This window comes from Caretta caretta, chromosome 10, assembly GCF_965140235.1.
Source record: "Caretta caretta isolate rCarCar2 chromosome 10, rCarCar1.hap1, whole genome shotgun sequence".
In the NCBI taxonomy this organism is placed as follows: Eukaryota; Metazoa; Chordata; order Testudines; family Cheloniidae; genus Caretta; species Caretta caretta.
The window spans coordinates 46,712,871-46,724,390 of record NC_134215.1 but is presented as its reverse complement, the minus strand read 5'-3'; the positions used below and the strand labels follow the sequence as shown (position 1 = coordinate 46,724,390).

The 11,520-nt window shown below is 51.8% G+C and overlaps 1 long non-coding RNA gene across 1 annotated transcript; it reads right to left on the bottom strand.

The window, feature by feature from the left end:
* Nucleotides 1–285: 285 nt before the first annotated feature.
* Nucleotides 286–11,187, bottom strand: LOC142073368 (uncharacterized). Its single transcript, XR_012670199.1, has 2 exons — nt 10,541–11,187; nt 286–2,711 (listed from the first exon to the last, which is right to left on the bottom strand). It is a non-coding gene; the product is annotated as an uncharacterized LOC142073368 (long non-coding RNA).
* Nucleotides 11,188–11,520: the final 333 nt, after the last annotated feature.

Genomic DNA, 11,520 nt, shown 5'->3' with positions numbered 1-11,520 from the left:
CCCGTAGGGGGGGCTGCATAGGGTACCAAAATGGCTAGGGATGGCCCTGCTTGGCTGTGCAGTATTGGAGGAGGAGCACAGACAGATTCTGTTACTGGGGGGGCATGATTGGAAATGTTTGCACACCACTGGACCAGATGATTACAATGGTCCCTTGTGGCCTTGGAATCCATGAAATGGCAAAAGCTAGCAACCCTGCGTTGCCTGCACCCAGTGCCGAGAGGCTAAACAACAGATGGAGTTGGTTTGCTACCCGGTGTGCTACACCCAATAATCACAACGGGATGGAGAAGCAGAAAAGTTTATTTGCAGCAGCAAAAAGGTACAGGGAGAATAAAATCTCAAATCCTGCACACAGAGCAGGAAGTTACACAGGCTTTTATACATCCTTTTTCCCAGCATACTTATCCAATAGCAAGCTGCCCTAAGTATCCATATAGCCAGCCAATCCAGTTCCCAGCTAGTGCCCTTGTGCTCTGTATCATTTCTTAAACCATACATAAAGCTGCTTTATTCAGCATTGTTCTTCCATATCTGCCCTGTTTGGCCTTGCTTACTTTCAGGCAGTCTGACTCTGCAACATATTGTTGTAGATCCTCAGCATAACTGCTGCGAGTGCCTCCAGGCGGGGGGGCCAAGGACACTTGGGCCTAGTGCGAGGGGGCTTCATCGACACTCGTGGTCTTCCATCCCCTCGAGTTACCTAGTGGCCAAGCCCCAGTGTCCCCAACAACTCCCTCCTTTGAGAACATTCAACAATCTTGGCTCTGAGTTTTCTCACTTGAGCTACTTATTTCTTTACAATAGGACTTTGCATAAGCACTTTGTGATAGCCCTGAAAAGAATGACTTATTAACTTTTGCAAAAGGGCCCTAACACATGATACTGCACGGCATAATACCAGTAATACACGCAATACAGGAAAGAGAAGTTTCAATAGCAGGCTAAATAAACCATCAAGCCAAGACGACAAACCCCAGCCTGAAAACAAGGTTTGCAACCAATCGCTCTCTGGGGCAGTATAGAAAACCTGTGCTCTGGCTCGGGCATGGGCCTCAGCCTGTACCACCTTTTCATAGATCTCATAACTGCTATCATTTACATATACACAACATCGGGGCCCGACGAGGGCACAAACCCTTCCTTGGGATGCCAAGAGATAGTCCAAAGCCAGCCTGTTTTGGAGAGAAAACGTCCTGAGCTGCTGTACCTCTTTATTTAATGTTTTTACTGCTGATTCTAAATCACTAACCGAGTCCTCTAACTCTAAAGCAACTTTCTCAAGTACCATTTGCAGCCTTACAGTATAGCGGCCTATGCATGCCATGGCTGGCCCGGTAAACAGTGGCGCTATTCCCAGTACAGAGCACCCTACAAGCTTCTCGGTTGTGAGGGAATTCTTCATATTGCCCTCCAATGCTGTAGTCAGTCGCCGCAGGGTCTTTTCTTGTGACTCAACAGAGGTGTCTCGGACATTTCTAATCTTTCCTTTGGGCAGTGTGGCAGTTATTGATAGATGAGGAACTCCATGAGCTATATAACAGCTACCTGTCCAGTTGGCTGGCAGTACCTTGTAAGCCTTTCGGCCACATACAAAATAGTGACCCTGTAGGGCCCAGTAAGGACTGTTTCTTAAGGGGATTCCTGGGATCTTTAAGGCTGCTTTGGCTGCTTTTCCAAACAGTTCATATGCCCCTAAGGGGGCATCCCATCCTCCTGATTGGGTACAAGTGGGGGTGTTTCTAATTGTGGTGTTCAAATTACACTCGCCATAGGGACCACTACAAACCCACCATTGGCTTGCTACATTGGAGATATTAACTGGACGGCAAGTTATATTTCCAAACCCTTCTTTTGTGGTAAGAGTATTTGTAAGAGTTTTCCTAAAAGTGGAGGAACCATTACACCCACACTGCTGGCCTCCCCTTTTGGTCTTTACCCAATACCCAACAGCCCACTGTGTAATAACACAGGAGCTTTTTCCCACAGGATGCCCATAGTGATCAGATTGGTTTCGGGTAAAAGAAAATACACCCTCAGTGAGTATTGCAACTGAATACTCCTGGTCCTGATAGGTGGCCTGCTGTAAAGAGGTCTTATTCCAGAACGGCGAGTCCGTTCTTTCCTGCTCTTTGGTGGTGGCTAATTCTGCTAGGGTCAAGGGCAGCATGTCAAGGGGCATTCCGTTTTGGGGGACAGTGGAGTTGGAGCACATACCCAGCAATCAGTCTGGTTTGTTAAAGTAGCAACATGGTGCGCAAGCGAAACAAAGGAGTTATGCTCCCGATATGCACAGTTTGGAAATACCAATACAGAGAATAACAATGTTACCCAATTAATCACCAGAGTCTTTTTAACCCAGGGTCTCCAGTACCTGGGTGGGTCCATTTTAGCGTTAAGGTGCCCACTATTTGTGTCTTTTAAACAGTAGCTTTAGCCCGAGATCGTCACTAGATGAGGAGTCAGCAGGTTGGACGGTCCACTGTTCTGCTGACTAGGGGGCGGGTACTGCCTTCAGACGAGAGTGATGGATCCAGTTCTTGTGTCCCTCGATCTTTGCCGCTGTATGGGAGATCAGCAGGACAGTATAGCGTCCTTTCCACTTTTCCTGGAGAGGCTCGTCTTTCCAGGTACGAACAAGCACAGAGTCACCAGGCTGTAAGGAATGGACGGGAGAGTCCAAGGGGAGAGGCTGGGAATCCTTGGTATACCTGTGAAGAGACAAGAGAACAGCAGACAGGGAACACATATACTGTGGCAAAAAAACATTAGCCAACTCCCATTCCCCTGACAGAACCGGGGTGCCATTCATAGGCCATGCCCTTCCAAACATAATTTCAAAGGGACTAAGCCATAATCTACGCTTAGGGAGAACATGGATATGGAGTAGGACGAGGGGCAAAGCATCAGGCCATCGCAGTGAGGCTTCTTGGCACACTTTTGAGAGATGCCGTTTAAGGGTCTGATTGGTACACTCCACTACCCCACTGGCTTGCGGTCTCCAGGGCGTATGGAGTTTCCAGGGGATCTGTAAGGCATTTGAGATGCTTCGGATTATTTTTGACATGAAATGTGTCCCGTTGTCAGATTCCATCCACAGGGGGAGTCCAAAGCGAGGAATGATCTCTTTAACAAACTTGAGGGCCACTGTTCTGGCAGTGCAATTACGGCATGGGAAGGCTTCTGGCCATCTGCTGAACCGATCCACTATGACAAGGAGATATTTGAACCCTTGGGTCCGGGGAAACTCAGTAAAGTCTATTTGCCACACTTGTCTGGGGCCCGGCGTGGGTTCTAGGGCAGCTGGTGGCACAGGATGTCCCGGTCGGGGGTTATTCTTTTGGCAGACTAAGCAGTCCGCTTGTACCTGGGCAGCCAGGGATCTGAGTCCGGAAGTGATAAAGTATTTTCCCATTAGTTGGATAAGTGCTTCCCTGCCAGCATGAGTGGTTTGATGTAGTTTCTGCAGCACCGGCCGGATCAGGCCCTTTGGTAAGAGGACCTTCCCTTCTGGGGAATGGAGCCATCCCTCCTATTCCCGGAGACCGAGTTTGTCAGTTAGCTGTCTCTCCTCCCCAGAGTACTGAGGGGTTGGAAGCTCCCCTACTGATGGGATAAGGGTATGCATATGGGCGTTCTCAGTCTGAGGGGATGGCAGAGTGGCAGCCTCTCTATCTCCCGGGCGTTACCTCTGGCCACATCTTGATCTTCCCTTTGATGGGCTTTACAGTGTACCACCGCCACTTCCGAGGGAAGTTGTACGGCTTCTAGGAGTCGGAGGATTTGGGGCCCGTACTTGACTGGGGAGCCTTGGGCTGTCAGCATTCCCCTCTGCTTCCAAAGTCCAGCATGAGCATGCAGCACACCAAAAGCATACTTTGAATCAGTAAAAAAGTTGACCCGCTTTCCTTTTGACAGTTCAAGTGCACGAGTCAGGGCTATTAGTTCGGCAGGCTGGGCAGAGGTCCCAGCAGGCAAACCTTCAGCTTCCACAGTGTCATGGAGGGTCACAACAGTATAACCCACCCTCCTTTGCCCATCTATTACAGTACTGCTACCATCAGTGTACCACTCATAATCTGCATTTGGGAGGGGTACATCCTTTAAATCCGGACGGCTGGAGAACTGGACATCTATGATCTCTAAACAGTCATGTTTTTGTTCCTCTGTTTCTGACAAGAGAGTGGCTGGGTTAAGGGAGGGGCAAGGCTGTAAGGTGACTTCAGAGTTCTCTAACAGCTTAGCCTGGTACCAAGCAATCCGAGCCTGGGTGAGCCAAAGCCCTCCCTTTGCATCCAATAAGGCTCGGACCATATGGGGAGTATAGATTTGCATAACCCCTCCCAATGTTAGCTTCTCGGCTTCCTCAAGCACTAGGGCAGTAGCTGCGACTGCCCGTAAACATGCCAGCCAACCCTTTGCAACCCGATCCAGTTGCTTAGAAAAATAAGCCACGGGACGTCTCCATGCTCCTAACAGCTGTGTAAGCACTCCTAGGGCCACCCCCTTTCGTTCATGTACATACAACTGAAATGGCTTAGAGATATCCGGCAGGCCCAGAGCCGGGGCTTCCATCAATTTTCTTTTTAGGATTTTAAATGCCCTGTCAGCCTCTGGGGTCCAATCGAAGGGGTCATGATCTGCTCCTTTTACACAGTCATACAGGGGTTTAGCCCACAGTCCAAACTCTGGGATCCATATCCTGCAAAAGCCTGCTATACCCAGAAATGCCCTGAGCCGCTTACGATTACTTGGGGTAGGACCTTGACAGATAGCTTCCTTTCTTTCGCTTGAAAGCTGACGCTCCCCTTGCCGTATGTGAAACTTGAGGTACTGTACCTCTGGGAGGGCGATTTGAGCCTTACTCCGTGCTACCCGATATCCCCGGAGTCCAATAAAATTCAGGAGGCTCACGGTAGCTTTAAGACAGGGGGTTTGGCCCACAGCGGCAATTAACAAATCATCTACATACTGTAGAAGGAGGGCCTCCTCATTATCCCACTCCTCTAGGTCCCTGGTGGGGGCGGGGGAGGGTGGGGGAGTTTTTAAATCCCTGGGCCAACACTGTCCAGCAAAGTTGCTTTTTAACCCTTTTTCGGTCCTCCAACTCGAAGGAGAAGATCTCCTGTGACTGGGTGGCAACTGGGATGGTAAAGAAAGCATCTTTCAGATCGAGGACTGAAAAATGGGTATACTGTCCCCCTATAGAAGCCAATAAGGTATACGGGTTAGGGACAAGAGGGTGCAGAGTCTTAACCCGTTCATTGACTGCCCTTAGGTCCTGTACCAGCCAATATGTGCCATTAGGCTTCTGTACGGGTAGAATGGGAGTGTTCCAGGCTTACTGACATTCCCGGAGAATACCATACATTAGGAATTGATCTATAGTTTCCTGTAAACCTTCTCTGGCTTCCCTCTTGATTGGATCCTGTTTTACTTGCACTGGGCCTTTCTCTGGTATGAGCTGAATAGTAATGGGGGTCTGGTGGGTGGCCTTTCCTGGGATCCCTGATGTCCACACGAGGGGGTACACCTGGTCTTCCCACGGGCTCCATTCTGGGGCTTGCATGGCTGAGGGCTCAACTGCAAGGGTCATGATCCATGCATTCTCAGGGGGTAAGGTAAGGGTTATTTCATCCTCAGTAAAATGCAGGGTGGCACCGAGGCGACAAAGCAGATCCCGTCCCAGCAGAGGTGTTGGACATTCAGGGAGGTATACCAGCTTGTGGGATATAGTCCTGTTTCCCAAAGCGCATTCCGCTGGGGCATACACTGGGCACTTGGTGTCCCTGCCTGTGGCTCCCACCACAGTAAGGGAATCTGCTACTGGCAACTGAAGGGGTCGATTTACAGCAGTTCGTGCTGCTCCAGAGTCAACTAAAAAATCTATTTCTGAGCTTCCCACCCACATCTTTACTCGGGGTTCCAGGGGCAGGGTGGTCCGTCTCCCCTGACACCCCTATTCCTGCTCCGCCATATCCATCACAGAGGCACCCCCCTTTTCTTTCCTCTTTGGGCACTCATTTTTCCAGTGTACCTCTTGTCGACACAAGGCACACTGGTTGCGATCCAGTTGTCTCTCCTGCGAGCCCGGACGTTCGTGTCCACGGCCCCTTCCTCCCCGGCCACTTCCCTTAGTGCCAGCCTGTACCGCTGTTACCATCAGTCTCACTTGCTTTCTCTCCTTCTCTGTCTCTCTCAGACTATAAGCTCGGTTTGCAGTCTCTAAGATTTGTGCCATGTCATGCCCATTAAATCCTCCTTTTTTTGTAACTTTCTCTTAATATCAGGGGCTGCTCTGCTCGTAAAAATTCCCTTAATAATTGACTCAGTTGCCTGATCATCGGGGTCTGCATTAGTGTTCTGTCGAATTGAGTCCCGAATACGCTGTAGAAAGGCCCCTGGGCTTTCTTTTAAATCCTGCATTACTTCATATGGCTTTGCCCAATTATTATGTCGGACAGCCGAGTGACGGAGTCCATGCAAAAGCAACTGCTTATAGGAGGTAAGGCGGGTCATATCCCCATGATCATTTGGATCCCACCTGGGGTCTGCTCGGGGGACTTGTGCATTCGGGTCAGGGACATTAATACGATCCCGGTCGTACCGCTTCTGCGCCTCCTCCCTTGCCTTGGACACAACCTGTTGTCTTTCAACCTCAGACAATAGGGTTCGCAGGAGGACGTTACAATCATTCCAGTCCGGCTTGTGACTACTGAGGCACCCCTCAAAGACTGATATAAACCTGCTTGGGTTGGTGGAAAACTCTCCTGCCTGTGCTTTGAAAGCAGCCAAATCCACAGGGTTAAAGGGCACATGAGTATAAACCTGCATAGTCGTGGCTGGACGCCTGTCCGATCCAGACTGGGCGACTTTAGTTTCAGTGATTAAGGGGTATAGGCCAACCATTGGGGACTTACAAGGTGTGGGTGTAGGGGCCGAAGGGGACACCGGCTCTGCCATTACAGTGGGGATGGGGCACAATGTGTGCAGCCCCTTACAGGCTGCTAGGTGCCTTTATCCCCACTGCATAAGCAGCATGACAAAGGGCCTGTCCCGGGGTCATGCAGGGGGGAAAGCCAGGAATGGAGCCCGATCTGTGAACCCAGCTCTTTGCCTTCTCCTGCAGGCCGTCCCAATGCCACCATGCACAGAAGATGCAGCCTTGCCTACCCCACTGCACAATGACACCTTCTGAACTTGAGTGAATGAGCTTCCAAAGGGGTGGTGTCAATATGGAATCAGACACCAGATAATTCAAAAAATTTGGGTTCTTCCCAAAGTTCATCAGTGCTGTTTGTCCTGAAAAATCTCAAATTCATCCAAAATTGCTTTCAAATGTAGGCAAACCCAGACCCTGTTAGCGACTGACTCACCACAGACACCTGGTCCTTCTTGTGAGGGTTGAATACATATCACAGCACGAGAGCGATGGTTTTACTTCCTTGCCTTCTGGTATGCCTGCCTTAGCTCCTTTATCTTCACGCAGCACTGATGTGTGTCCCGTTTGTAGCCTTTTTCTAACATGCCATGGGAAGTCTGACCGTAGATATCTAAGTCCCTATGGATGGAGCGGAGCTGGGACTGCACAGCCTCCTCCCCCCATAGTGCCAGCAGATCCAACAACTCAGGCGTGCTCCAAGCAGGAGAGCATTTGCTGCATGGAGCCACCATGGTCAGCTGGGAAGATGCAATGTGAACTGTCCACGCAGAGCAAACAGAAAGTGGAATTTCAAAAATTCCCGGGCCTTCAAAGAGGGAGGGGCTGATGTCTGGGTGCAGGACCTTGGAGTTCGAACTGCTGACCAGATGGCATTGTGGGACACCTCCTGGGGGCCATTTACAGCGACATAACCAAGTGCAGGGTTTTCACTGACACTTTGTCGCTATAACTTTGTCACAAAAAGCTCTACACCTCTCATCAAGATGGGTTTTTTTTGTTGGCAAAGTGGGAGAGTTTTGTCAGCGGAAGGAGCCTTATAGTGTGTACACCTCCACTATTTTGTCAACGAAAGCTGACTTTTTTTGACAAAACTCTGTCGGGTAGGCAAGGCGTTAGGTTGCATTAATAGAGGCTTAGCATGCATGTCACAGTGGGAGACAGTACCGCTCTACTCAGTGCTTGGTCAGTGCTGGAGTACTGTGTTCAGTTTTGGTCACAAATGTAGAGAAAGGATATAGAGAAACTGGAAAGGATCCAGAGGTGAGCGACAAAGATGATCAAAGGGATGGAACGCAAGCCACGTGAGAAAAGGCTGAAGGAACTGGGTATGTTTAGTTTGGAAAAGAGGAGTGTGACTGGATATAGCGGACCCTCTGAGGCCCCCTACTGGAGGCCTCATGGCCCTGCCACACCCCGCCCAAAAAAGGGCAGCGGAGCGGGTTCTCCAAGCTGCCTAGTGTGGCTGTCCCCCACACAGCCAATCAGGGACCAGCAGCCTAGTATAAGAAGAGCGGCAGGGCCAGAGGGAGTTCATTCCTTGCTGGAGCTGTAGGAGTGTGGATGGGGTGTGGCTGGCTGACGGAGCTACAGAACCCCGGAAAGCGCAGTGCAGCCAGAAGAGAGAGCAAGAAGGAACTTTGAGCTTGTTGCTGGGACTCCATTAGGACAAGGCCCTGAGGTAAAGGTGAAGACGCCACGGGGAAGTGGCCCAGGGAATTAGAGAAGCCCTGCAACATCGTTGAAAGGATGCAGCAGATGGCTGCTACCTACAGGTCCCTGGGCTGGGACCCAGAGTAATGTAGCCAGGAAGCGCAAGAGGGTGAAGACATTACCTCCGGGAGGGAGCCTTTGAGCTGTATCCCAGAGCAGGGGCAATCGGAGAGAGTGCAGGCACACGCACTTGGCCAGGGGCCGTGCACGAGAGGTGAGTGTGTCCCGGTACCAGAAGTGGGGATTTCACGACCGAAGCAAGGGAACAATGGAGGAGTTAGTAAGGCTGCTGGCTCTGCTGAAACCCGGAGGGCACTAGGGGAAGCCCAGCTGCTCGACAGCAGCAGGCTGGCCTGCTGGAGGGTGGCTTCCAGATAATGCTGCACACGGCTTTGGGGGCCAGCTGCCCGCCCAGGACGGACAAAGATACAAGACGCAGTACTTCCCAGCAGAACGAATCCAATTAAGGAACAAACTTCCTGCCTTCGTTATTCAGGCTTGCAACAGGCTTCTTTCGCTGACTGGGGAATAGAGGGTATATAACGACTGAACCACGTTCCACTCTCTGTAGGTGCTCCTACAGCTACATTGAGGAGGGCCAAATGAGAACAGAGAGAGAATCACATTAAAGTAAGACGCATAAAGCCAGAGGCAGGTTTACCATGAAACAAACACTGCTGTGGCGTGGGGCCCCCAATGACGGGGGGGGGGGGGGCAAAATGCAGGACAAATCTCATCTGACAACCTGCCCCAGAGTCCTGGCTGGCGGCCCAACTGCTTGCATTCCGTGGCTGGTGGTCTCACGCTGCTCCCAGAAGCAGCTGGCTGCTGGCACATCTCTGCGTGCCCCTGGCGGGGCGGAGGTGGCTCTGCATGCTGCCCCCACCCCAGGCAGCAAACGGAGTCCCGCTGTCTCCCTCTCCCCAAGGGTCACGCAAAGACGTGCCCGCAACAGGGCTAACGCGGCTCCCTACCCGTGCTGCCTGCCTCCCTCTGCTCTGTGCCGCTCCCGGAAGCGGCCGGCAAGTCCCTGCGGCCCCGGGGCAGGTGCGTGTGTGTCCATGCATTGCCCCCGCCCCAAGTGCCAACTCCGCAGCTCCCATTGGCCGGGAACTGCGGCCAATGCGAGCTGCAGGGGCGGCACCTGCAGGCAGCAGCATGTAGAGACCCCCTGGCCCACCCCGCCTAGGAGGTGCCACCAGAGGGGTGTGCTGGTCGCTTTGGGAGCCACGTCGCCCAAGGTAAGCGCTGCCTGCCGGCCCCTCCTCCACCCCATACCCCTGCTCCAGCCCAGAGCCTGCACCCTGCACCCAAACTTCCTCCGAGAGCCTGACCCCCACACCCGCTCCTGCACCCCAACCCCCGCCCCAGCCCAGAGCCTGCACCCTGCGCCCAAACTTCCTCCCAGAGCCTGACCCCCGCACAACCTCCTGCACTCCAGCCCACGGCCCCAGTCAAGGTACCTCACTTTATTTTCATTTACTTCCTATTATTTATAATATAGGAGGAGGATGAAGAAAAAAAGAATGAAAAATAGGGGGGGATTTTAGAGAATGTTCTTTTCCTTGGCTAAGTCCCAAGGGGGGCCCCCCGAAAATGAAGCTGCGCACAGGGCCCCACTAACTCTAAATCCGCCACTGCACAAATCCCAACCCAGATGTTGAACCCTTTAGAACCCATGCTCATGAGTTCTGATTACTCTGCCCCCGCCCCCCAAGTTCATTCCCTCCGTTATAGAAATCTATTGGTTGTGATGGTCTCGGCTGGGCTGATTGATCAGACCTGAAGAAGACCTGAGCTGAAGAAGAGCTCTGGGTAAGCACAAAAGCTTGTTTTTCTCTCTCGCCAACAGACGTTAGTCCAACAAAAGATTTTTACCTCACCCACCTTGTCCCTTGGGTGATCTCTGTCAGTTTCAGAGCTAACCAGGCCAGATGAGGAGCGATGCATTCTGGTCGTGTTTGTGCCTGTGCGTGGCCTGTGAAAATTTGAATAGAGCAGCCAGGCAGCCCCTAGGAGAGAGGGCCGGCCCTGTGCATCTCATCCCAGTTAACATCCATCGAAGAAGCTGGTTTGAAGAGCAGAAGCTGAGGCTCAGAGAAGGGACAAGCTGGGTCTGGTTGGCTTGGGAAGGAAGGAGGGAGATGTGGAGATGAGACCTCAAGCCTAGGAAAAGAATGTGAAGTGCGCAGCATAGCCAAGCCACGCCAGGCCCCAAACTGTTACTGACGGCAGTGGGTTTTGTTAAAGCAGACAGCTGCTGTCTGAACCACAAATGGAGCGTTGCAGCAGGGAGGGGGGCTGGCCCAGCATATTAAAGACTAAACCCCTGAAGCAAAAAAAAAAAAAAACCCACCCTAAGAAAAGCCCCATTCTCTGTGCTTGTTTCCAGTGAGCCCCACTGCGCTGACATCCAGGGAGCATCTGTCTCTAATTAATGCCCCAGTCCCTCTGTCTTCAGTCAGGAGAACCATACATTTCAGGAGCAGAAGAGAAATGGAGCTGAGCGAGGCTCAGCAGCTTGTGCAGGTTGCACCGAATTAGAGTCGTACTCCTTGAAAGGGTAGCAGGGAACTTCCCGTGCGCTTATGTGATGGCGGGATTCTGCAGAGCAGGGGGAGAGGAAATAGAGAGAGGGGCTGATTTTTTTCTACCCTCCTTTGTGTGTGACTCCACAGGTTCACAGCGGCAGCTGCGTCATGCCACAGGTGCCTGCAACCGGGCCTTCGTGCACACACACACATCACCCGCTGGAATCATTTCTCATTGCTTCTGCACAATGCGTCCCTGCAGTCTGTTCCACAGGCCTGTGCCCAGGAGACGTACCCCGTCCCTGAGACAAGGTCTTTGCCACTGAGCATCACTCT